Raw genomic sequence first — 26,588 nt, 5'->3', positions numbered from 1 at the left:
CTCAGATCAATCATCTTCTTGCTCTTTTTTCTTTTTTTTTTTACTTTAAATGTCTTAAATGTCAGGCCGCTGGTGGTGGTGGCGGCGGCGTCTTTATGGATCGGCTGTGTTACGAGCCCTAAGAGCATCACAGCTTCAGACATTTTTGTTACAATCCACAAAAAAAAGAAGAAAAAAAAAAAACGTTTCTGGAAAATAACGCTTGGCCAAACACAAGCAGCCGGCTCTGCTGTGATGTGAAATCCTTCCTCGTCTGCGGTTGGTTGGTTGGCAGGAAGTCAGGCAGGCGTTTGTGTGTGTGTGTGAGTGTGTGTGTGTGTGTGTGAGTGTGTGTGAGAACGCAGTGAGTAAGTGTATTCGGTCATGTTTATTTAGATAGAGGTGGTATTTGAAAGGGAATTAGACTTGGAGGATTTTAATGAGACTGCCAGAGCAAACCTCTACGCCGGAGTGGAGAGCCACCGTGGGTCTATTCACTCACTTCCTTGTACTGTTATTGGGCTCTCTCTCCCTAACCCTCTCTCTCTGTCTCTATGGGCTCTTTCATACATCACATTAACATTGCGATGCCTGCATCAAGATTATATCCAAGATTTTTTTTTATCTATAGGCTATTTATGGGTCAGAGTTATATTTAAACATTTTGGCAAATTGGCCCATTGCCATAATCCCTATAGTTTTAGGAGTAGGTTCGTTACCTTTATTGTCAGTGCAAGCTGTTTTTAGATCAGCGGGGCAGAGACGTGAGCTCTGCACGGCACGCGGTATCAAACTCATCAAATACACAATCCAACAACTCTAAAACGCTCTCATGGACAAGTTGTGACCTGCACATTCACCACGCTATGAGATAATTATTAAACATTACGAGACAGAGTTGTTTTAGAGGCAAATGCAGCCGGAACTACATTCCAGACACGGCTGCAGGGTGGAGTGACTTCAAAAGCAAAAGTAGTTCCAAGTATCTGCTTCATGTGTCGTAATGTTACATAATTATACGTGTTTATTTAATAGCGTGGTGAATGTGCAGGTCACAACTTGTCCACCAGAGCGTTTTGGAGTTGTTGGATTGTGTATTTGATGAGTTTGATGACGGAAACCAAGAAATCCCATTAGCCTCCATAGCGTAGCTCTGAGCAGCTCACGGCTCTGCTCCACCGTTCTAAAAACAGCTTGCACCGACCATTAAAGGTAATGAACCTACTGCTATGACTATAGGGATTATGGCAATAGGCAAATTTGCCAAAATGTTGAAATATCCCTTTAAGAAGAGATGTTATTGCTCCAACTAAGCAGCTGCTGTTTGATCAGTGGATATGAGTCGGCGGCTCCGTTTTACACCTGTGACTTTTCTACTTCCTGTTTGGATACAAGTCCAGTGTCTCTTGGAATCATCTGACTTGATGGATATTTGTTATTCGCCTTAAAATATGATCAGATCTTCACAATTTGTGGATAAAGTCAATCTAATTTTTTTAAAAGCTGCACTCGGAGTGCAGGTTGGAAGCGCGCGTGCGTGTGTGTGAACTCGTTGGTCAATAACATCAACAAACGCCGAGTTAGAAAACTTGGAGTGCAACCAGTGGAAGCAGATGGTGGAGCGAGTCTGAGCCACTTTGACTTATTAAAAAACACACACACACACACACATACACACACACACACACACACACACACACTGAAACAGTTTTGGAGTTTCTTCGTATTCTCAGGAAATGAAGTGCATGCAAAAAAGAGAGTTTAAATACTGAAACTGTAAATATTAATGATGCTTAATGAGGTAAGAACGAACCAAATCAATCAATCAATCAATCAATCAATCAATCAATCAATCAAACTTCATGCTGAAAGACGCAGCTCAAAGTGTCGTAAAGATAAGAAAGAAAGATAAAAAATACAATATATAAATCAAAATTAGAAAGAAATATGTCAAAAAGGGTAGAAAAATAAAATAATAAAGGGAATAGTGGGAATAAAATAGTAAAACTTTATAAATCAAAAACCTACTATGTGATTTTTGTGCGTTTTTGGGCCCAATATGTTAAATGACTCCACCACATGACCATGACAAAAAATAACACATACATACAACACAGGAAAACAGAACAACGATCTAACAGTTTTACATGGTCTGTCAATATCAAACAAAAAACTGGAAGAGAGTTTCTGGTGAAGTTGGCAGCAGCTCTCCAGGTGACCCAGGGTTTCCCCTCGAGGGTTCAACAAAAACAAGCAGTTCAAAGCAAGATAAGGAAAATAAAAAAATAACAATAAATAGCTAATATGTTTTTAAAAGATAAACAAAATAAATGAAATTCAGTCAAAAGCCAAACTTGAAAAAAAAAAAGGTTGTTTACTGGTTGAATAGTTTGAGGGAGAACGTTCAGCACTGGGAGTCTCACTGCCCACTGACATGAAAACATCATCCCTATGGAGACGCTGGTTGGCAGGACAACCCACCTGGACGGATCCACAGCTTCATCATCATCATCATCGTCACCGAGGGAGAAACGAGCGCCCAGGTTTATCAAGGTGCTGTGACAGGATGATGTCAGAGCGGTCGGCAGGACAACCATCCTCCACTTCAAAGCAAAACTTCAACACAGTGACTTCAAACACAGAAATAATAATAAAAAATAATAAAAAACCACCTGTTGGAGCTGAATCCAGTTGAGAAGAAGCTGTGGGATGAACCTGAACATTACTGTGAGTTTGTCTGAGGTGAAGCGGCTCCGCGGGAAGAGAAGGAGCTGATCTGAGGACAGCGCTGCAGCCACAGACCCACTTCTTAAATCCACTTACCTTGCTTTCTCCAGCAGAGAAGAAAAGAAAAAAAAACACAAAGACTTTAAAATTTCTCATGTGTGTTCGACGTGTTTGTGGACTGAGAATCACGAGTTCGGGCAGAAAAAACCTTTTTAATCCCTGTAGTTTTTTCTTTTCTTTTCTTTTTTTTCTGTACAGTTTGTATGTGGATCAGTGTTTTAAAGCCGGTGTAATTACGTAAGGAGGAGGAGGAGGAGGAGGGCCACCGCTGTCCCACTTTGTTCCGCCTCGCTGTGTAAACCTCACTACAGTCTTCCTAAAACATGTGTCTTTGTAATATCTTGTCACACACAGACACACACACACACACACACACACACACACACACACACACACACACACACACACACACACACACACACACACACACACACACACACACACACACACACACACACACACACACACACACACACACACACACACACACTATCTGCATTCAGGTCTCCTACATAACAGATGTGCACACAAACAGTCAACTTGACAAGGAGTCTCTTGCAAGAATATGATAAGGCGCTGGCTCACGCCCACGTCTGCTCTCACAACTACAGTCTTGTTGATTCTTTCCGCTGTTTGGGTTTCTTCTTTTTTTTTTGTTTTGTTGTGCAGCTTGTTGCCAAAGAAGAAGAAGAAGAGGAAGAAGAACAAGAACAACCACAACACACACGCAGCACTGACACACCTACAGACGCATGCAGGCAGGTACGGACCTGACGGACGGACGGACAGAGTCCAGCTGGCGAGCCGTGGCAGCAGCGAGACGAACAGATGTGTGAGGGACTTTGATCTAGGTGAGTATCAAATAGGGTGAGGATCTTTTGGAGGGGGGAGGGGGGAGGAGGGAGGGAGAGGGGGAGAGGGGGGCAGTGGTCTGTACTAATATTGGGAAATTGGCAAGTGTAGCTACTGTGGAGGATGGAGGGAGGTGTTTGAAGCAGCTTTAGCACATTAAAGCCCCAGTATGTAACTTTATTTGGCTTTTTATTAGCAAAAATCAAATCTGTCTTTCATAAATACGTATTTCACTGAAGTGGAATCACACCCGCATACAAATGAAAGCTTTCTCGTACCTTAGAATGAGTTGTTACAAGTCGTTACATAAATGGGCGACGCACCAAACCGAGGCGGCCATGTTGCATCGCCATTTTTTACGCAGAATGAATGGGGCCCTATGGAGCTAGAAGGCTAAATTTGTCCCTTTCACCTTTTACAGTAATAGTCAAAAAATCGCAAATATTGTTGTATTTTCTGCAAGATCAATATGGATTATAGGTTAAAAGTGAAATTGTTGAGAAGTTTTGTCCTTTCGATTTCCTACAGGTTGGGCTGTTGTTGCCCATAAAACGCTAGAAAAGAATACGTTCAGATATGCAACTGCACCGCTAGATGGGGGGAATTCCTACATACTGGGGCTTTAAAATCTCAATAAAACTATATTTTTTCAAAATTAAAGCCACAAAAAAGACGTTTTATGTCTTAAAATAACTCATTTCCACTGATTTGTCCGCACACGTGCACAGAAAATACCTGTTTTACATCTTTATTCAGGTTGGAAATGGGTTTTCCAGTCATTTTTTCCAGTTTTTGCTCTGATACTGGAAAGAAAAAAATGATTCAGCAGCAAATTACAGTTTTTTTTTTTTACTCATTTGTTCCCGAGCTGCTGCATTATTGTTTTTTTTTTGCTTTCTGAGAAAGAAACCAACACCTACTACCACTACGATATTCTCAGGTGGCGTTCCCCTGCATGGTGATGGTGGTGGTGACGGTGGAGCTGGATGGTCCAGAATGAGAAATAAGGAAGATTTGAAGGTTTGAATAGAAAGAAAACACACACACACACACACACACACACACACACACACACACACACACACACACACACACACACACACACACACACACACACACACACACACACACACACACACACACACACACACACACACACGCACAATAGAAAGACCTCCTCAGAAAGAACGAAGGCGACAGAAGAGCTAAAGGCCGATCAGTCGGTGGAGGAATACCAAGCAGCAGGAGATGCAGAGGAAGCTGCAGACGCCTCATCCTATAAATTGCAGTTGAGTGTGAGGTTTTCAGGTCGTAGTTAAAAACACAAACAAAACAGGAAGAAGAAGAAATTGTTTGTGAGGACGGAGGCTCAGAGTGTTGTGGTCAAGAGGACCACCGAACCTGAGACCGAGTCCAGACCAAGACCAAAGCGAGACCATTTAAAGACCATGACTGTATCCACTACCAGTCCTCATAATAATCATGTGTCTTGATATTTACATTATTCCTCCTCAGCTAAGAAGAAAAGATGATTTGATCTAAAATCTAAACCATATTTAAAGGTTATAGCTACAACTTTTTCATTAAAACTATTCATTTTTCAAAAAATAATACATCCACAGAACGTCTAGAGGAGTGCTGAGTGCAGAATAAAAGTATTAATTTTACTGAAAAAAAAGGAAAGTATAGAAATAATTGTTTTATAAATTTTGACTGGTCCAAAATTAAATATTTACGTCGACAAGAAATTATCTCTGCACCAACAGCATTAGTACGTTGATGTCACGTGACACGGTTAGGGTTAGTTAGCTACTAGCCTAGTTAGCTACTGTACTAGCCGCTCCCTATAGGCATACCCACCTGGCAACCAGTACAATTGAAGGTGGAGTGGGATTAGGCGAGTGTAAGTGCGACACCTACTGGCCGGGAGGAATTAAAGTTGTAGCTAACACCTTTAATGTAAACAAAGTCTGGATTGAACAGAAGAACACAGCACAGAACCTGCTGAAGTCTCCTCCCACTGTCGACACCAAGTTGTTCAGATGGTTACACAAGCAGATACTTTAGTACAACTATTTGAATTATCTCGAAATTATTGAATTACATCACATAAACCAAAGTGAGTGAGTGACAGAGAGATATTCTATGGTCTTGACTGGTCTGGAGAAAAAATCCCAAATCTAACTCGACTGAGACCGAGACAAGACCAAGTACAAGCCTGGAAAACTATGGAAAATGGAAACTATTGTACTATGGAAATGTATTTATCTTAATACTTATCTGGGTTTAGTCTTATCTGACATTATTTGGGTTATTTTGCTATTGTACCTAGCTACAATCTCCTGGAAATGATTTGGCGACATAATGGCATACAGTACAATTCAGAATAATGAGAACAAATGATTAATTGCATGATTAATTTACTCGAATGTCATAAATTATTTGAGTTTTTTTTCTACCGAGAAGTCTGGAAATTAGGAATTTTGAAATTTCTAATGTGTAGGAATCCTGAAAAACGTCCCCATGTTGATTAGACAATGCAAAACTAGCAACACAGCTAAAGCCAGAACAAATAGAGTGTAAAGCAGCAGCTCACTCTGTTCAGCTCAGTTAGAGGCTGTAAGACAATAGTGCATCAGTGTGTGTGTGTGTGTGTGTGCTGAGACGAGGAAGCGGTACATGATAGATGCATTATTGATGTGACACAACAATAACCTGCTGCTGTGCTGATTGTTTGGTTTTAAAGTTAAAGCGCCGCCGCGTTTTGTGCAAAAAGAAAAAAATCACAGCGACACGGCTCAGATTGATTTTCCACGCTCTCACCGCCTGCTTTTTTGGGGGAAGCGGGCGGTTTAACCTTCGTGCAAAGTAACATCTCACTTCTGGCAGTGACATCCCTGTTGCTCTGTGTGTGTGTGCATGAAAATTAAATCTGTGTGTAGGATTTGTTGGAGAAACACTGGAATATTTTAATCACCTCCTTTTTCTTCTATATTATCATGCAGACAGAGCATCGTGCAGCAACAACATGAATATGTGTTTTTGTTTGTTTTTTCTGCAGATGTGTGTTTGTGAGTGTGTTTGTGTGCGATATTGGATTTTCTGCTTCTCCTGGGAACCTCAAAATAGTTTCAGTGTTAAAGGGATAGTTCAACATTTTGGCAAATAGGCCCATTACCATAATCCCTATAGTCATAGCAGTAGGTTCGTTACCTTTAATTGTCGGTGCGAGCTACTTTTAGAACGGCGGAGCAGAGCTGTGAGCTGCTCAGAGCTACACTACGGAGGCTTATGGGATTTCTTGGTTTCCCTCATCAAACTCATTAAATACACAATCCAACAACTCCAAAACGCTCTGGTGGACAAGTTGTGACCTGCACATTCACCACGCTATGAGATAATAACACAACGTTACCAGACAGAGTTGTTTTAGAGGTAAATTCATGCAAAACCACTGATGCCCGTTGCCTTCAGGGACAGTTTTTCAGCAAGCAGTCTCTGTATTTACCTCTAAACAACTCTGTCTGGTAACGTTGTGTTATTATCTCATAGTGTGGTGAATGTGCAGGTCACAACTTGTCCACCAGAGCGTTTTGGAGTTGTTGGATTGTGTATTTGATGAGTTTGATGAGGGAAACCAAGAAATCCCATAATGAGCCTCCGTAGCGTAGCTCTGAGCAGCTCACGGTTCTGCTCCGCCGTTCTAAAAATAGCTTGCACCGACAATTAAAGGTAACGAACCTACTGCTATGACTATAGGGATTATGGCAATGGGCCAGTTTGCCAAAATGTTGAACTATCCCTTTAAAAAATGGTGAAAACCAGTGTGAGTTTTGTTTTGTTGCAGGACGAGGTGTGTGTGTGCGTGTCCTGTGTGTGTGTGTGTGTGTGTGTGTGTGTGTGACAGTCCTCCCTGACCCTGCAGTTACAGCCAATTTGCTGTGATCACAGTGACAAGCGTCTCCGTATGGATACTTAGTAATTAGCGACGAGGAGATGGAGAAAGGTTGAACTTGGTGGGGCATTAGAGGACCTGTCATCTACCCCCCCCCTCCAAAATCTGTCAGGAGGCTTGTCTCGTCTCCCCCCCCCACCCCCCTCCCTCACCCATCCATCCTCCCCTCCTCCTCCTCCCTCCCTGAGTCCCCTCCCTCACACTTCGCTGCTCCAGTTAATTGAAGCCACTTCAAATCAGTCAGAGGAGCCGGATCCGTGCGCCCGAGCCGACCGCGCCGCTCACCTGAACTGTCAGTCAACGCCGCCAGCTGCCTGACACACACACACACACACACACACACACACACACACACACACACACACACACACACACACACACACACACACACACACACACACACACACACACACACACACATACATCCCAACACACCGCCCTCAGCCTCCCTCGGTGTCTGTGGTGTGAGGAGCCGAGGTCCGAGCGCTGCAGGAAGTGGACGATGGGAAACACCTGCAACGACACAAACGGAAAGGAAAGCGACTTCATCATGAGCTGCAGAAACCTAGAACACAAAGGAAGTGTTTCCTGGGACACAATACGGTGATGGACCCAGCTAAAGCTAACTAAGGCTGAGCTCACACCACATACTATGCGTCACATCAGTTTTTTTCCACCATGAACCACATCAAAAGTAAACATCGCTGGCACCTCACAGATGAGAGCTCGCAATCGTGAAAATCAAAGTGACGTCTCACAACCTTGATACGGATACGTTGTGCAGTGAAGTTCAGGGGCAGAAATCACATTAAACAGGTGATATAATTAATTTAATGAGCTATTATTTTGAATATAGACTCTGAACTGATGTATTTGTGTTTCATATTGAGGTTGATGGTTGGCTGCTGTACGCCACGGAAATTATGGCATACTGAAATAGACATTATATAAAGTGGCATTTTTTTGGGGGGTGGGGTTCGCCCTTATTAATAAAAAAGAATATGCTGCAGGTGACCCAACAATGCAAGGTTTTCTCTGCCTATCTGAGCAAAAGAGTGTGTGCATGGGGGGCCGTTCAGATGTATCGTCTTTTGCATGCACAGACCCATTACTTTCAATGTAGACGCGGCGCGGTGCACACACGGTGCGACACGCTTGTATTTTCGTGCATGTGACAATTTAATGGTCAAATAGGTTTTGTGGCTCCGTGTCAGTTTTTAATTGGGTGGGAAAGGGCCCAAACAGCTCTTTTAATGCTAAAATCTGCCGACCCTTGCATTTAGTGTTACACTCTTCCTCTCGACTGCACCTGTTTCCACATTTGTGTCTTTGCATGCGTGTTCTTTCAGCTGCAGTGTACATTGAGCCCTCAGGGCCACCGTAGAAGTCCTTATACCGTTCTTTTATACTTTTCTTACTGAGGTGGCATCGAAATGAGCGAGACGCTGCCTGAGCACGCCGGCGACCTCCGTTGAGCTGCACGGCACTTTGTTTGCAGTCAGACCTCCATCTGCACAAAGTGACCCCGCCATAGCTTCACCGCCGCACGGAGATGGATGTTGTCATCTGATCTGAGCTGGTACTTACTTACTCGTGCTTGAGAAAAGCCAAGCATAACAAAATGAACCAAGGGCAGAACTCTCAGCACTCAAGAAGCAGTGAAAAGGCCTTTGTTCAGTGTTGTGGCACATTTATAAAACTCCACAGGCTCAGCGGCACAAACAAAAAGAAAGAGCCCAGTGTACGAGTCCACACACACACACACACACACATACACACAAACACACACACACAAGGCTCAGCTGAAGTGACACGGACTCAACGATTGGATTTGTTTGGTCTAATTTGCCTCCCACATGGCTTTTGTTGATAAATTATGACTAAATTTGAAAATTGTTCACGGTCGTATCATAAAAGCGGCCGATGCATGGAGGCAAAGGAGAAACAACAACTTGTCCTCCTGATTTGGACCCAAACAAGCTGAGTAAGGTTTGAAAAGTCCATAAAAGTGAAGTGAAGTGACGCCTCTGTGTTTTTTTTTCCCCACTTAAGAAAAAAAGTGTTCGACCAGGAAGTTCTTCGTCTTCTACCTAATGGACCAGACGAGTTGTTTGTGTCAGTTTTTCCAGACTGAGTCACCGTCCTAAAAACAAACTGTACAGTACGACGGCTGATGATGATGATGGTGATGGTGATTGGCTGCAGACCAGAGAGGGGACAGATGCACTCACATGAGCTTGTTGACTCAAAGGATGAACTTGTTTATTGAGTTGAAGTGATTCTAACAAATCGACGTCATCTCGATGATTCTCCCAGGAAGCGGAGGAAGATGTTTACGTCATCCAACCACAGTGAGGGATTAGGGATTAACGTCACACCGGCCTGACTTCCTGCAGGAGTTTCTGCAGAGTTAAAGAGGAACTATGCAAGATTTAAACATCTTCAGAGTAGTTATGATGGTTAAATGACGTGTTACAGGGAGAATGGAAGCTCTCTGTCTTCCACCTAGCGCCTCTTGGTAGAAAAAACAACCTTTTAAGATCAGAGCGTCCAATCCGGTGTCCCAGATCTTGTCTCTCATGAGAAACATGGACCGCTTTACGGCACTACGACACGACACAAACAGGCCCTGTAATCTGTAATCTCTTGTCAACATTACCCACTATGGCTGTCGGAACGAACTTTGTTATTCAAACAGAATTCAAATTATTTAAAAAATGAGAACATTCAAAGGTGGAAACTGATGTTCAAACGTGTGCCTTCCGCAATGACGCAAATTTGTGCGTCCTGACATTCGGGGTAGTAAACATGTTTGTAAAACAAACAATTTTGTTGTTGTTGTGGGACGTAGAGCTTCAAACTTATGAGCAGAGTTTTTTTAATTGCCCATTGATACGGCTGGGGCAGTGCGCCTACGTGTTCCCACACTACACACACACCTTTTATTTATTTATTTTTTTTTTTTATCGATCGATCCGTGAACCATTTGCTTGATCACAGATCAACTGTGATCCGTTGCACCACTACTTATAATATGTCGAATTCCCCTCTTGAAGTTTTATATTGAGTTGGTAAAACTTAAGTGTGTTGCAAATGTTAACAGATTTGGTTGGAATGTCCTTTAGTGGACGGCTGATGGACGTAATAATAAGATGTTATGTAGAATGAGCTAAAAAAACAACAAAAAAAACATTAAAAATGTTAATATAATTCTAATATTTATGATAAGAAGCTTTAGAAATTCGAATCTGATTTGGGGGGAAGATTGACGGCCCTGTTACTCACCTCAGTAAACATCGCTCCATGGATTGAGCTTCTCGCCGGCTTTGTTGAAAACAAATGCACCTGGCAAGAGGAGGGTTAGGGGTGAGTTGCACTCTGAACCTGTAGGGGGAGCTGTGGAGAAAAAAAGCAACCAAAACAGCTAAAAAGCGACCGACTTAACACCTTTTAATACAAACTTTCCTCTCTGCTTCCTATACAGTACCATTATCACACCAGGCGGGTGGCGGCTCGGCACGGCGCGACACACCGGGAACATGTGAAGTAGAACCAACAGGGAATACGGTAGATCTTTTTGAGACAAGCCACTCGGGAGTGAACGTCTAAAATGAGAAGTGGAGCTGGTGCATTGTTTTGTAAAATGCCAGGCTTCTTCTCCTGGCTGCTGCAGCGCCGTGCATCCTGCTGGAGTCGTCTCATCAGCTGACATTTACTGCTCAGCCCGTTACGTTACATCCTCTGCTGCTGCTGCTGCTGCTGCTTTAGTATAGGCCGCTGCTTGTTACTGGCATGAATATAAACAGACAGATGTGACAGCTGGCCGGCCATATGTGACAAGCCTTTTAGATCTTTTACGCCTTAATTATTCCCTCCCTCGGGACCAATATTGACATTTTAGGTCTCAACACTCAGACCTTATAAACTGCCAGCCTCCAGTTGGCATTATCTGTCTCTTGGCAACCTCTAAGCAGCACACACACACACACACACACACACACACACACACACACACACACACACACACACACACACACACACACACACACACACACACACACACACACACACACACACACACACACACACACACACACACACACACACTAAAGGTGCTTGATAACCACTCACAGCTAAATTTGTGTGTGTCTTGTCAGCTGCGGTGAAACGGCTGCTTTTTAAATTTTTATTACAGTGTTGTAAAAATCATTATCTGTGCATCAGGGCTGTTGTTTACTGATAAGTAGCTCTGTCAAAGGTTTCCTCCTGTTTTTCTTCCTTTTTTCTCCGTCTTAATGAAGTTTTCTGGGAGTTCTTTGCAGATTTTCTGAGGTTCTGAGGTTGGAAGGCATCGTTTTAATTTATTTCTCTCGCGTGGGCGTCGAGAACCCCTCGGAGACTGGCTGTGATTACAGGCTATACAAATACAATTGACTTAATTAATAACTGGAAGTGGAAGTTGTATCGTCTCAAACTGCGTGCGTGTTTGTGTGTGTGATTGAAGTGTGTGTTTGTGTTCTCTTGTTTAGATGATGTCACAGCACGGTTTATATTTATATTGTCGCCCTGCTGTCGTGTTGTTGTGTTGAACGCGCTCCATTTCTGCAACAGTATTTAAGTTCCTAAGACCTTACACTGGCTCCCAGTCAGCTACAGAATAGATTTTAAAGTTCTGCTACTGGTTTACACATCACTGAATGGTTTAGGTCCAGAATACATGAATGACATGTTAGTAGAGTATAAACCCAGTAGAGCTCTGAGATCTACTGACTCAGGTCAGAAAGTGGAGCACTGAGTTCAAACCAGACATGGTGAAGCAGCATTTAGCTGTTATGCTGCTCACAACTGGAACAAACCAGCAGAACTGAAATCAGCCAAACATTTATCTTTTCATGTGCTTATAGCTAAGCTCTTTTTAAGAACTTTAAAGGGATAGTTCACCCAAAATTGGGTGAACAATCCCGTCAAATTTGGTTTGTCAAATTTGGACGAACCAGGGCCCGTCCTCTTCCCAGTTCGTCCAAATTTGACGAACCGGGAAGAGGAGCTTCCGCTACAAACAAGCTTGAAATATAGACTTATTTAATTTTTTTCGGGACAATTTGCATTTCGGGGCTTCAATACAAGACGGATATTACATACGAGCAGCATGGAGGTATTTGGATGTTTTTTTGGTGTGTCTTTTTGTTAAGAAGACAGTTGGTATCCATTTGCAACCGTTATATGGACATGCACTGCTACGCCGAGACCCCCTGTAACTCAGAGAAGACACGGATAACTCTGAAACTAGAGTAGATAATGAGTGAAATTTCAATTTTGGGTGAACTATCCCTTTAAACTTCATCTATTTTCTTTTATTCTACTTTTTTTATTCTTCTTTGCTCCTGCTGTTTTTGTTGTTATGCTGCTTTATGCTGTTCTTTTTAAATGTTTTGTCTTTATGTAAAGCAGATTGAGTTGCCTTGGTATGAAATGCGCTGTATAAATAAAGATGCCTTACTTTGCCTTAAAAGGAGTTTTAAAAGGCGCCGTCGCTCACATGACTGTCATCCGTCTCACCTGGGTCGTCCCACATATTCTCATCTCTCTTGTTATCTCAGGTTCTAATTTCTGTTGCCTCGGCAACCCTGAGCCCCCCCTCCTCCTCCCTCCTCCTCCTCCTCCTCGTCTCTCTGAGCTCCTTGTTAAGCGTGGTGGAGCTGGTTAATGATCGTGTTTCATTTCTGTTTTTCCTCTGGTAAGGTTTTTCCGTTTGATGGGACGCGCGACGTCACGACTCTCAACTAAGTCGTCCCCTTTTTTTTTTTCTTTTTGCATCTCGCATCTTCATTTTCATCCCTTTCTTCCCTCGTTTGCTCTCTCTCTCTCTCTCCTCCTTCGTTCTCTTGTTTTGTTTTGTTGCTGCTCTTGTCTTTGTTGTTTTCTTCTTGTTTTTTTTTTCCTTCATGACACTGCTGCAGCCCCGCCGCTGTTTTTCGCCGTCAGTCGTGCAGTAAATTGTGGTCACTCGAGGACACTCGGCGGACTGTCGCTGCTCATCCATCGGCCGTACGTGGATGTAAATTAGTTTGCTCACTGTTCCTTGTCTGATTATGTTTTTTTTTTTGCTTTTATGCAAATCAAGTTTAAATTGAGTTTGGCCCAGTTCTTCCTTTCATTGTAAAAACTTCAGCAAAGATAAAAAAAAAAAAAAAAACCCACATTTGTTGCATGATATTGTTTTTTTTTCATTACCCACTCACTTCCCACCAGGAGACTCCACTTATACTACTGTATAATGCTTGGCACAGATTTAACTATTCATTCAGAGGCTGCTGTTTTACTCTCTGTGCTAATTCAAACCTCTTTGGCCTGAGGGAACAAATATCACGCTGTATTTAGGGCGTCATTACTCCGCTAACATCCGAGCTGGAGATGTAGCATTTTTTTCCACTTAAACTGAAGAGTTGGTGCTTTCTAACAAGCTCCTGCTTCCTTCTCAGAGTACTCAGAGTCCAACAATAAATCTTCCTTATTATCCATGATTGATGCTCCTCCTTATTCTTTACCGATGACGTGTGCGGTTCGTCGCTCTATCGTCACCGATGTGCAACGCTGAATGGGAGCAGATCGGCTTTATTCTAAGCTAAAAGTGAGGAGAAGTTGTGCTGAGTTTATTATAGAGAAACAGACAGAGCGACGCGACCACAGAGGTTTAGAGCTGGTTTTTCATGAATATTCCTCCAAAGAAAGAGGAAAACTCACGATCAGATAATGATAGAAACTTCAAATCAGCTCTGAAACAACCCAAACACATGAATGCAGTTCAATTTCCTGTGGTTTTAGATTCAAGTTTGCAGCTTTCATCTACAAAAATAAGCAAAAAAAAAAATCCACGGCTACTATCCTGCAAACTGTATAAGGACAAATATGATTAGCTGAAGTTGTGCTGATTCTGAATAAGTGAAACACTTTGGTGAAACTTTTTCGAGTTAATTAGGGGAAAAAAACACAAAACAAAACACAAAGTTATGAAGAAAAAAGTCTGAAAACAGTCGAGCACAAATTGTTATTGTCATGTTTTCCCTGCAGCAGGTGTCTGAGTGAAACCATGACGATGGACTGTTTCATACTTGTTTATCTGCTCTTCCTCGCCACGTCTTCCCCGTAGAAGTCGTCGTGACCACACCTGCACGCCGTCGCCGGCGTTTGAAGATCCTGAAGAAAAAAAACATCTCGTCTTGTTCTTGTAAGACAAGTCCACTTTGCTGTTTTTTGTAAAGTTACAACAGACACCGGACTTTGTTTTGACAACTGTCTTCCTCGTTTGCTTTTGCGTTTCTCAGTTTCCATCTGTCAGGACATTCCTCGCTTCCCTCCTTTCTTGATCTTTTTTCTTCCTTTTTTTTCTCCGTTGCTCTTATTATTCGGTGAACAAAAAACCTGTTCTTGTTTGTGTACCGGACACGTCAGTCTCCCTTTTGTGCTTTTTTTCCCCCTCTCCCTCTATCCTTTTCTTGTTGTAACCACTGCACCGCATCTTTATGTGTTTATGGTGTATTTATGCTGGTAAATGAATGCCGTCTGGCTTCCCCACTGTTGTGTGTTCCTCTTGTTTTCTCTCTTCCTCTGTTTATCTGCCTCCATCCCTTCTGTCCATCACTGCCTGTTGTTGCCACCGTCTTGGCATCTGCCTGAGCGCAGCCTGTCTGGTGCTTTGGACCGGCCGTTCACAGCCTGCGATGTGCCTGACTGACTTAAAAGGCTTCATTAGAGTGACAGCCACAGACGGGGTTTGATGTGACTGATTCACTCTGAGCCGCTCGGACGACGTGTGAAATAGTTAACGCGAGTGATTTCAAATGGCGGAATAGGTGGAGACGCAATAATTAGGTGTTTACACACACCTCTAAGCATCTCCTCAGATGTGGATGAAGCTTTTTTTTTTATTTTGGAGACACACGTCTTTTAGGGGCTTCCCGTTAATTCAAGGGTTCTGGAGAAATGTCCAGGATGAAAATGACAAGCGTCTTGACCCGGTGTTGACGGGTGAGCGATTTCATTTCTCTTTGCAGATCCGTCTGGAGAAGAAGCTGCTGAGAAGCGACGTCCAGCAGCTTCTGTTTACATGAAATATGGCGGCCACTGAAGAGCAGCTATCGTGACGTTGGTCCAGTGTCTGTAGACTCCAGTCACTCCCAGATTTCCGAAGTCCTTTGACGCCGTCGCTCCTGCAAAACTACAACAACCACATCAGCTGACACTTTCTCCATCGCTCTGCAGATGACATCTAGCGTGGCTTCACCAACCGACGTCATTCTGCTCAGTTTTCATTTCCCTTCAGTTCTCTGTCTGAGATTGAAGTGTTTTGGTGGATTCTCTCCTGCAGAGGATCGACCACCCAGTCAGCAAACAGAGGGAGCGGCTGAGAACAATGATGTTAAAGTTGTGCCCTTAAAGGAATACTTCACTAAAAAATGAAATTCATTCATTAGTGACTCCCCCTCATGCTGATGAAGACTCCGGAGTAGTTTTTTATTCTTCAAAGTGCATCTGGAGACCCGGGAGGACGTTCAAAACTTTATATGAGAGTAATAGGGCCCGACACAAAAATGTCTATAAATCTACACAATAGAAAGTGGTAGGAGCGCACACCAGAATTGAAGAGGAGCTGACAGCCGGAACAAAAACAGTGTAGGAAGACCTGTGTGAGGTCGAAACGTCGGTCCTTTTTTAATAAATTACTGTATATATATTTTTTCTACATCAAGGCTATGAGTTGAGCGACTGCTTTTTTCTTCCTACACTATAAATCTACACAAAAACCATTTAATATTCCTCCACACTGCTCGTCCGTTGCAATCCAAGTGTCCTGAAGGGATATAGTCCAGAGTAGTCCGTCCAGTCACGTCCGCGTGCGCCCCATGCAGCCATCCGGGACTGTTTAGGTTGTAAAAATATCCTATATGAGGTTGTTTCCAGTAAACTCTGGACTATCTCCCTTCAGGACACTTGGATTGCAGCAGACGAGCAGTGTGGAGGAATATTAAATGGTTTTTGTGTAGTTTTATGGATGTTTTTGTGTTGGGCCCTATTACTCTCATATAAAGTTTTGGTTGGACTACGAACCGGCCTCCCGGGTCTCCAGATGCACTTTGAGGAATAAAAAACTGCTCCGGAGTATTCATCAGCATCAGGATGAGTCACTAATGACTGGTGAACTATTCCTTTAAGTTTGAAGTTGTATTTCATACACAATGGCAGCAGAGATGGATGTTTGCAAAGCCGTTCATTTTTTTTGTCGAGGAAAACCTGCAGCTGTCATTGACATCATGCTCACACTTGCTTTGCTCTACTCATTAAAATAATGGGATGGTCGTTTCATAGCGTACGTACGTCAGGACCAAGCGTTAGCGATTGGGTAGGCTAAGGGCAGATCCAATAGTTTAAAACTTCAACAGAGTATCCATCTACCAGGAAGTAAATGTTTTTGAATGCTGAGTGGTTAGGACCGGGCTATACGTCATCTGGATCGCTGCTCTGATTGGTTTGAGGTCTGTTCGGTTGCGTACAGACGCATTTTGATCTAGTCGGAGCTGAATACACCTTCACCAGAGCCAGGCTTCATGGTTTATTTTGTCTGGAGCTGAATTAAAGGGATAGTTCACCCTAGAATGATATTTCGCTCATTATCTACTCACCCTCATGTTGACTAAGGGCTGCAATGTTCGCACTGAGACTCGAGTCGGTCTCAGTGCTCTCATGTGCTCTTGCGCATGCGCGCTGGCAGCGGAAGACCGGACAACAACACTGGGAGCTAATGCTACAAACATGCTTGGAATGTGGACTTATTTAATTTTTTTCGGGACAATTCCGCAATTTGGGGCTTCAGCACAAGACGGACATTACATACGAGCATCATGGAGGTATTTGGATGTTTTTTTGTGTGTGTTTTTTTTACGAAGAGCTCTGGTGTCCCTTTGCTACCATGGCATTGAAATGCACTGCTACGCTAAGACCCCCTGTAACTCAGAGAAGGGACGGTGGGCTCCGAAACTTCTTCCAGCCCTTAGTCAACATGAGGGTGAGTAGATAATGAGCGAAATATCATTCTAGGGTGAACTATCCCTTTAAAATCACAGAAATGCACCTGAATGACAAGAAAACGTCTACGGTGAATTGAAAAGAAGCAAAACCACCGGGCAGAACTCAGTGGCTGCAGAGACTTGTATTTGTTGCAATCACCTTTATTAAATTTGATTCATTATTTCTTTACTTATTACTTTATTTGCATCATGATCTATGTTTTTTTTATTGCCAGGAACAGGTTTTGTTGCAGAATAATAAATAAAAAACAGGGAGAACCGGTGGAGATTGTGTGTTTTCAGGGCTGAAAGTTGAGTTACGAGGCTGGACTGCTCTCAGAGATAGTGAAAGAGAGGGAGATGAATTAGGAAAGCTTGGATTTGGAGCGTAACTGTTGGTTACGGTCCCAGATTTGCTGTGGCCATCGGAAATGTCACTGTCTGTTTGTGTGTGTAAGTGTGTAAGTGTGTGTGTGTGTGGTGGTATAGCAGCCTTATCTGCCTGGCATTTCCTGCTTTCAGAAGCGACTACAGCCGCACACGCCATCTGATGACCCTCCAAAAGGCTGCAGCCGCGAAGAATATTGAGGGGGTGGAGTTGGGGGGAGTGGGGGGAGAGCGTATATAACCTTAACATGAATTAGGAAGGCTTGGAGGTTTGGATGACAGGCAGGGTCTCCTCACCTTTTACTAACAGCTGCACTTATTTCCTGGGTGTCGTCTTAATAGTGTGTCGCAGGACGTTTGGGTTTGATTCCCCTCTGATGCAGGTAGCTAATAGAACGAATCTCCTTGTTGTTTACAACTACTTCCGAGTAGAAAACCAGCATGAGAATAATGACGGACGAGAGTTTCGCTGTAGGCCTATATATATCTAATTTTTCATGTCACTATATCACCGTTTAGACTAATCTGATGTTTGTAAAGTTTATAAAACCAATGATTGGACAAACATTACTATTTCTATGTGCACATTTTTGTAATTAGTCATGGTTATCATAGATTAGCTGGGCTAACGGTTACCTGTTTAACTTTAATAACTCAGTAACTCAATAAACGGTCCATGAACAAATATTTTCTCCAGCGGATATCTACAACATGACTGAGCTAACTGGAGTAGTTTCATGTCGTGTCCGACAACGGGAGGGTTTTAACAGTTGATGTCCTGATGTTAGCTTAGTCACTGCCGTTAGCTTTGCTGCTACCGTTAGCTGTCCCTGTTAGCTGAGCCACTGATGCTTTCTAGACACCGTGATTCCCCCAAACTGTTTAAATACCACACATAGCAACACAAAACACACACACACAGAAATAATAATGTTTGTTCAATCTTTTCAGATTTGTCTAGGCCTGAAAAATATGATATATAGCTAAACTCTTGTTCGTTACTACTGTTCTCATTCAAATTACGTGCTGGTTTTCTACCCGTTTCCTAGTCGTCATTTTGCATTGACTGGTCGTGGCTGCAACTTTTTTTCCTGAAAGCCTCCTTCCCCCTCCTCTTCTTCCTCTTCCTCTTCCTCCTCCTCCTCCTCCACTCGAGTCCTGTAAGCACCGTGGTTGGCATTTAAGGCGCCGGCAGCCAAACAGAGATGTATACGGCTGCAGGCACTCGACGCCCACCCGCTATCTCCACCAGGCCAATATTGAAAATGTCACCTGAAAACTATATGTTAATATTGAAACTGTCAGAAAAAATAAATAAATAAAGAATTTGGAGGAGTCGTGTATTTGCTAAAAATGTAAATTAAACACAGATTTAATATGTGACCACATTAACATACCACTGGAATACACACTCTCACTTTTAATTGGCTAAAAGTGTGAGAAAACACTTCATTTAAAAGTTTGTCATATGACCAACAATATTTTCTATGTGTTCAGTCTTTCTTACATTTCTCTTATTGATGTTTTTCACTGTGTATCTATATTATTATTATTTTAATAATCAAATCTGTGGTTCAACACTTCACAGTTGTAGTGAGTTGGGCTCAATTTCAGCTCTTGCTGTATAATATAATATAATATAATACAATATAATATAATGCATGTGCTCTTTAATGTATAGATAACAGCGTATAAAAGGTGAGAGTATCACTTTGGGTTTTTTAAAAAGAGACGATCCATCTTTTATGAATTTAATGGAGAGCATTTAAAATTCTCCCTGAATATCAATGATTGTGCATGTGTGTGTGTGAAGGTATGTGTGTGTGTGTGCGTATATAAATGTGGTAATTGGGCGGCAGAGTGACGTCGGGGCACACACAGGAGTAACCCTTGTCGTACCGAGTGCAGCCGATGGATAGAGCTGAACTTATTAGTGCGGCTACCTTTTCCCTCTCACTTCCTCTCCGCTGAAAAGAGCAACAGCAAAGCAATAAGACAGAGAGCAGCGTGTGCACCTGTACAAACCCCCCCACACCCTCCCAACCCCCCCCACCACACAATGTCTCCCAGTCTCTGCAGTGGTCTGTCAGACTCTCCCACACACACTGGAAGTATCTGTATCTGAAATAACAAAAATGTTGGTAACACTTTAGATTAGGGAACACATATTCACCATTAGGTGCTTATTAATATGCATATAAGTAGCTTACTAGCTCCTTATTAGGAATGATTAAGCACGTATTAACACCTTATTCTATTATACCATGAATCAAGATTTTTCCTCATATTAACTCCTAATTATCACTTATTCATTTTAAATTAATGCATTGTTGATGTAATGATGTGAATAACCAGTGGGTTATTAGGGCCTTGTAGCAAAGGACAGTAATTCTTCCTTTATCACTCTGAATTAGTATAGCATTAATGCATTAATTTACAATGAATAAGCCATAATTAGGAGTTAATATGAGGAAAAATCTCAATTCATGGTGTAATAGAGGTAGAATATGTAGAATAAGGTGTTAATATGTGCTTAATAATTACTAATAAGGAGCTAGTAAGCTGCTTATATGCATATTAATAAGCACCTAGTTAATGGTGAATATGTGTTCCCTAATCTGAAGTGTTACCATGTTAGGTTTTCCCCCTCTGCTTTGACGAGTTACGTAATAAACACTGAGATGGACGCGTTTGCTCATTAGATTAAAACCTTAGTACTGTAGGAAGGCGGCGGCGGGGTTGGGGGTGATGGGGGTGGAGGGTTTGTAACCATTAGCTGCTGTATTACATCATCGCTTAAAGCACTTTGTCTTTGTTTTTTGAAATGTTGCGGCCTCACATCAGCTCCAAAAAAACATCATTCCTGCTTCGCCCGTCGTTCTCTGTGTTTCTGACGACTTCACACTTCTTCTTCTTCTTCTTCTTCTTGATGATGATGTTGTTGTTCAGAAAAAAAAGACAATTGATGCAGTAGACTCAGTAGAGCAGGATGGAAACACACCTAATTGCATTTTACATTTTTTTTTGACGCATTTCAGACATCAGGTTAGAATTTACTTTTGACTTTTGAAGTCCTGGACGTGTGATTTTCTCTTTTTTTTTACTTTTAACTCCAAACTACGTCTTAATTCGTCTCAGCTCTGACGCACAACTGAATTTCCATGTGTAATATATAGTAGTATGGTATTAATATGATGACACAGTATATATCTAGCCTGTACAAATATGATGCATGTTTATCTGTGAGAGATATGCAATGTAGACACAGGAGAAAAACCAGCCCAAAGTCGGTCAGTGTGTGTTTTATTAGTTATTTATTCATCTTCAGTCAGTTATTTTTAGACATAAGTATAAAAACATATATATAAACACATATGTTTGTATATGTGTATAAGTTTAAAGGAAACTTTGACACTTTGGTTTATTCATACCTATAGGTAGATTCAGTTTACAGTGGATTGAGTCGACAGCACACTAATCCTAACCCTATATATAAGAACCAAGATAAAAGAAAAAGTGAATCAATGATCAATAAAAGTACTATCGATATAAAAAACAAGATAAAACATGATTTACAAGTCCAAGGTCAGTCAATATAAATATATATGTATGCTGTGTTTAGGGTGACTACATCTCAAAAAGACAAATATGTAGTAGTAGTAAACCTTTATTTTACCAGGCAAGAATTGCTAAGAATACATTCTTATTAAGGCAATGGCCTGGTAGGAGGTGAAATACCTCCTAAGGGGAAGGGAGAGGGGGAGTAACATTAAAATATAGACAATAAAAGCACATACAACAACAGTGACACAAAAGAAGAAAGAATAAAGACAATAAGCCAACATAACGCAATGACATACCACAGAATGACAGTTAGTTTGACGTACAGTGACATACAACAAGTTATGTAAGGACAGAGACACTAAAAGTAAAAACAGTGATACTAGACAACCATACTGATTGATACTGAGATGAGACAGTAACAAAACAACAGCAGTAACAGACAGTGTTAGTGAGGTTAGTGAGGTGACAGGATCAGAGAGAGCTTTGGCTGGGACAGCTGCAGGTATACTTTATGGATTTAGTTATATGATTAGGCTACTAGTGGTAATCTAAAATGTTGGTAGACGGTTTATCTAAGTTTTAAAATATGAACAAGGACTGCAGGTTTCAGTTCTTATTCTGGTGCTTTCATCATAAATTAAACAGTGGGCTAAATTAAAAAAATATATTTTCTAGGAATAATCTAAGAATAATGTCTCAGTGTGTCTTTTGAAAACTAGAGCTTATTAAAAGAAAAGGGGGGGAAAAAGGAAACAAACCTGGAGCTAATCAAACCTGGCCACCCCTGCTCTTATAATAAACTTGCGAATATAAATTTCAGTAGCTACAAACAGCTACTAACTAATATGTCATTTATTAAAAACTCTAATCTTTATATAACCAGATTATATATGTGATATAATAAAGACTTGTACATGAGGACTTTTCCTTCTCAGACATGATGTAACACTTTATCACAGCAAGGAGACTTTGTTACCATAACAACTGTTTCATATTTTGTTGTCATGTCTGGACTCTAATGTTCCGTCGACCTCGGTGACAAACAGACATCCCATAATTCTTCTTCCTCTTCCTCCTCCTCTTCTTCCTCCTCCTCCTCTTCCTCCTTCTTCTCTTCCTCCTCGTCTTCCTCCTCCTCCTCATCTTCCTCTTCCTCCTCCTTCTCTTCCTCCTCATCTTCCTCTTTCTCCTCCTCCTTCTCTTCCTCCTTCTTCTCTTCCTCCTCTTCCTCCTCCTTCCTCCTCCTCCTCTTCCTCCTCTTCCTCCTCATCCTCCTTCCTCTTCCTCCTCCTCCTGCTTCTTCTTCCTCCTCTTCCTCCTTCTTCTCTTCCTCCTCGTCTTCCTCCTCCTCCTCTTCTTCTTCCTCCTCCTCCTCCTCTTCCTCCTGCTTCTCTTCCTCCTCTTCTTCTTCCTCCTCCTCCTCCTCTTCCTCCTCTTCCTCCTCCTCGTCCTCATCCTCCTTCCTCCTCCTCCTTCCTCCTCCTCCTCTTCCTCCTTCTTCTCTTCCTCATCTTCCTCCTCCCGCTCTTCCTCCTCCTCCTTCCTCTTCCTCCTCCTCCTCTTCTTCTTCTCTTCCTCCTCGTCTTCCTCCTCCTCCTCTTCCTCCTCGTCCTCCTCCTTCTCTTCCTCCTCCTCCTCCTCCTCATCTTCCTCCTCCTCCTTCTCTTCCTCCTCATCCTCCTCCTCATCTTCCTCTTTCTCCTCCTCCTTCTCTTCCTCCTCATCCTCCTCCTCATCTTCCTCTTTCTCCTCCTCCTTCTCTTCCTCTTTCTCCTCCTCCTTCTCTTCCTCCTCATCCTCCTCCTCATCTTCCTCTTTCTCCTCCTCCTTCTCTTCCTCCTTCTTCTCTTCCTCCTCTTCCTCCTCCCGCTCTTCCTCCTCGTCCTACTCCTTCTCTTCCTCCTCCTCCTCTTCTTCCTCTTCCTCCTCCTCCTTCTCTTCCTCCTCCTCATCTTCCTCTTCCTCCTCCTTCTCCTCCTACTCCTCCTCCTCGTCCTCCTCCTCTTCCTCCTCCTCGTCTTCCTCTTCCTCCTCTTCCTCCTCCTTCTCTTCCTCCTCCTCCTCTTCTTCTTCCTCCTCTCCCTCCTTCTTCTCTTCCTCCTCGTCTTCCTCCTCCTCCTCTTCTTCCTCCTCTTCTTCCTCCTCCTCCTCCTTCCTCCTTCTTCTCTTCCTCCTCTTCCTCCTCCTGCTCTTCCTCCTCCTCTTCCTCCTCCTCCTCCTCCTTCTCCTCCTCCTCCTCCTCTTCTTCTTCCTCCTCCTCTTCCTCTTCCTCCTCCTCCTCATCCTCCTCCTTCTCTTCCTCCTCTTCCTCATCCTCCTCCTTCTCTTCCTCCTCTTCCTCCTCCTCCTCCTTCCTCCTTCTTCTCTTCCTCCTCTTCCTCCTCCTGCTCTTCCTCCTCCTCTTCCTCCTCCTCCTCCTCCTTCTCCTCCTCCTCCTCCTCTTCTTCTTCCTCCTCCTCTTCCTCTTCCTCCTCCTCCTCATCCTCCTCCTTCTCTTCCTCCTCTTCCTCATCCTCCTCCTTCTCTTCCTCCTCTTCCTCCTCCTTCTCCTCCTCCTCTTCCTCCTCCTCCTCATCCTCCTCCTTCTCTTCCTCCTCCTCATCTTCCTCTTTCTCCTCCTCCTTCTCCTAATCCTCCTCTTCCTCCTCCTTCTCCTCATCTTCCTCTTCCTCCTTCTCTTCCTCCTCCTCCTCCCGCTTCTCTTCCTCCTCGTCTTCCTCTTCCTCCTCCTCCTCCTCCTCTTCCTCCTCTTCCTCTTCCTCCTCATGAGGATGACATGACAGTGAGGCCAGTGTTAAGTGAACAGTTGATCTTAATTGGCTCCTCCTCTGTGTGTGTGTGTGTGTGTGTGTGTGTGTGTGTGTGTGTGTGTGTGTCTCCACTTGTGTCTAAGTGCTTCCTGCTAATGGACAGACGAATCTACTTCACACAAAGAGATTTTTGCTTTTCGTTCATTTTTGCTTCATTGATGTTTTTTTTTATCCGCTCGCTGCTCCGTCTCCAGAGACATGATGCACGTCGAGTGTGTGTGAGGAGGACAACACCACTCAGATAAATGAATGCTGCTCTGAGCCCTCAGGGCCACCGTAGAGAGGGAGGATCTGCTGCACCGCGTTGTCAATCAACAGAATTGCAAACAGATGCAACGGTTCATTGAAAAAAAATGTCATTGAAAAAAGATCAGTCCAGTTCAGGTTCAGTTCAGGGTTTGTTTCAAGTGTTTTTGGTTTTGCACGGAGGTGAAGGGCGTTAGAGGTCGAGTACAGCAGCAGCAGGTCAGTGGTGGAGATGAGGAGCAGCAGCATCTTGTCGGTCTGTTGTGTGGGAGCATTTTGGATTTAGTGATGATGATGAGATAAGAAAGTGGTGGATGAAACTCTGTGCAACTTGTGACGCCCATGCAAACAGGAACACGTCTGATATGTGGACTCATCTACACAAACATCGCCTCATGTGTCAGTTGTTAAAATAGCAAAGTTAAAGTGTTTTGTTCAGAGCTGCAGGATATCATATGTAGAATTTTATTTTAAAAATGATTAATTGTGAGTGAATAAATGAAAAGTATGTTGTAATCATCAACACCTCCTCTCTGGTTTTACCAGAATATCATCTGGCTTTAATCTGAGATGAGCGAAATGTCAAACTTTCATGTTTTGCATGACCACGTGTCAAGTCTTTGAGATTAACTCATTCTCATTTGATTTATTAGTTCTATGATCTTAAAGGTCCAGTGTGTAATGGGGGGAAAACCGTGACATCGGCATTCAGATTCTACTGTAGTTTGCAGTCCTCACTCACTCATTCGCATTCACCCCTCCTGTCGGCAAAGTGACGGTGGCCTCCGAGGACAAAAAACCCTTCTTCTTCTTTCCCTCCTCCTTTTTCGTTGTTGGTTTATTTATGAACGTGAAACTCTTTCAAATTCATTCATGGGTAGATTCAGATTTAGCCAATAAACCTTGACAATTATTACATACTGGACCTTTAAGGTGATGTATGATATTTCTGCAGTGTTAAAGAAAATACAACAAAGACACAACAACGTATTTCGGACCAAACCGAACCGAACTGAAAACTGGACTCCTCCTCAGCTGGCTCCTCTAGCTCCTCCCGACTCCTTTCACCTCTGTGGAAGTCGACGTCTCTCTAACTCGGTGAGTTGCGCTGCTGCCGGCGCTGTTCATCATTATAATTGTTGGAGCGAGGGAAGGAGATGGCGTCGAGGAGAAAATGGATAGAAAAATTAAAGGGGAAGGGAGGGGTAAAAACTGAGTGGGTCTGAAATTGCTCCCTTATTTACTGTCTACACGTTAAACATATTAAAAACTCAGTGGCTTACTCTATTATGGGATTTCGTTTCATACACTGTAATATTGCAGATTTACTTTGTGTCGCCATTACCATCGTCTTAAGAAGAACTGAAAGTCATCGAATTATTATTATAATGTGTTTTCTTTGAGTCTTTTCTTTATGGATTTACAGGATGTAAATGTTTAAATAGAGTTAAGACTCTTGAATAAAACGACTGAATGTAAATTTAGTGCACGTGGAGGCAAAACAGAGACAAAATACGACAGCTGTGTATCTGAGGTCAGACCTATGAGGCTCAACAAGCTGACATGATTACAGACTGTAATTAAAATGGAGAGCAAGAGGAGGAAGAGGAAGAGGAGGAGGACGACATGGTCTTAACCTTTCTGTGTAGAATTGTAATAATGCCATGATGTACTTTGAGCACTGGATTGATTTTCTCTTGGTCGTGTTTCAGTGTTAAATGTCATCAGAGCTGCGAGCGCTGCTTTTCTTGACAGGAAAATATTCGCCTCGCGTTTGTGTTGTTGTCGTTACCAATAGTTTATTAAGCTTCTGTATCAATAATAGCAAAGGTTGTGTGTGGATTGTCTCATCAGAGGAGTTTTTTTCAGCCTCGTCACATATTCGAACTTCCTGTGAGCATCGGTTTGTTATTTCTGCTTCAGGATGTGAGAAACGATTCAAGG

General features: G+C 42.7%; 1 long non-coding RNA gene across 1 annotated transcript in view; it reads left to right on the top strand.

Moving 5' to 3' along the window:
- Positions 1–3,531: 3,531 nt before the first annotated feature.
- LOC310990241 overlaps positions 3,532–26,588 on the top strand; it is a 40,105-nt gene continuing 17,048 nt past the window's right edge. Inside the window, exons 1-2 of the long non-coding RNA XR_014595576.1 lie at positions 3,532–3,617; positions 4,559–4,638. This is a non-coding gene — a long non-coding RNA (uncharacterized lncRNA). The remainder of the gene's footprint in view (positions 3,618–4,558; positions 4,639–26,588) is intronic.

This window comes from Trachurus trachurus (genome assembly GCF_905171665.1).
Source record: "Trachurus trachurus genome assembly, chromosome: 8".
NCBI lineage: Eukaryota > Metazoa > Chordata > Actinopteri > Carangiformes > Carangidae > Trachurus > Trachurus trachurus.
The sequence above is the reverse complement of the archived record's forward strand: the minus strand, read 5'-3'. Positions and strand labels throughout refer to the sequence as shown.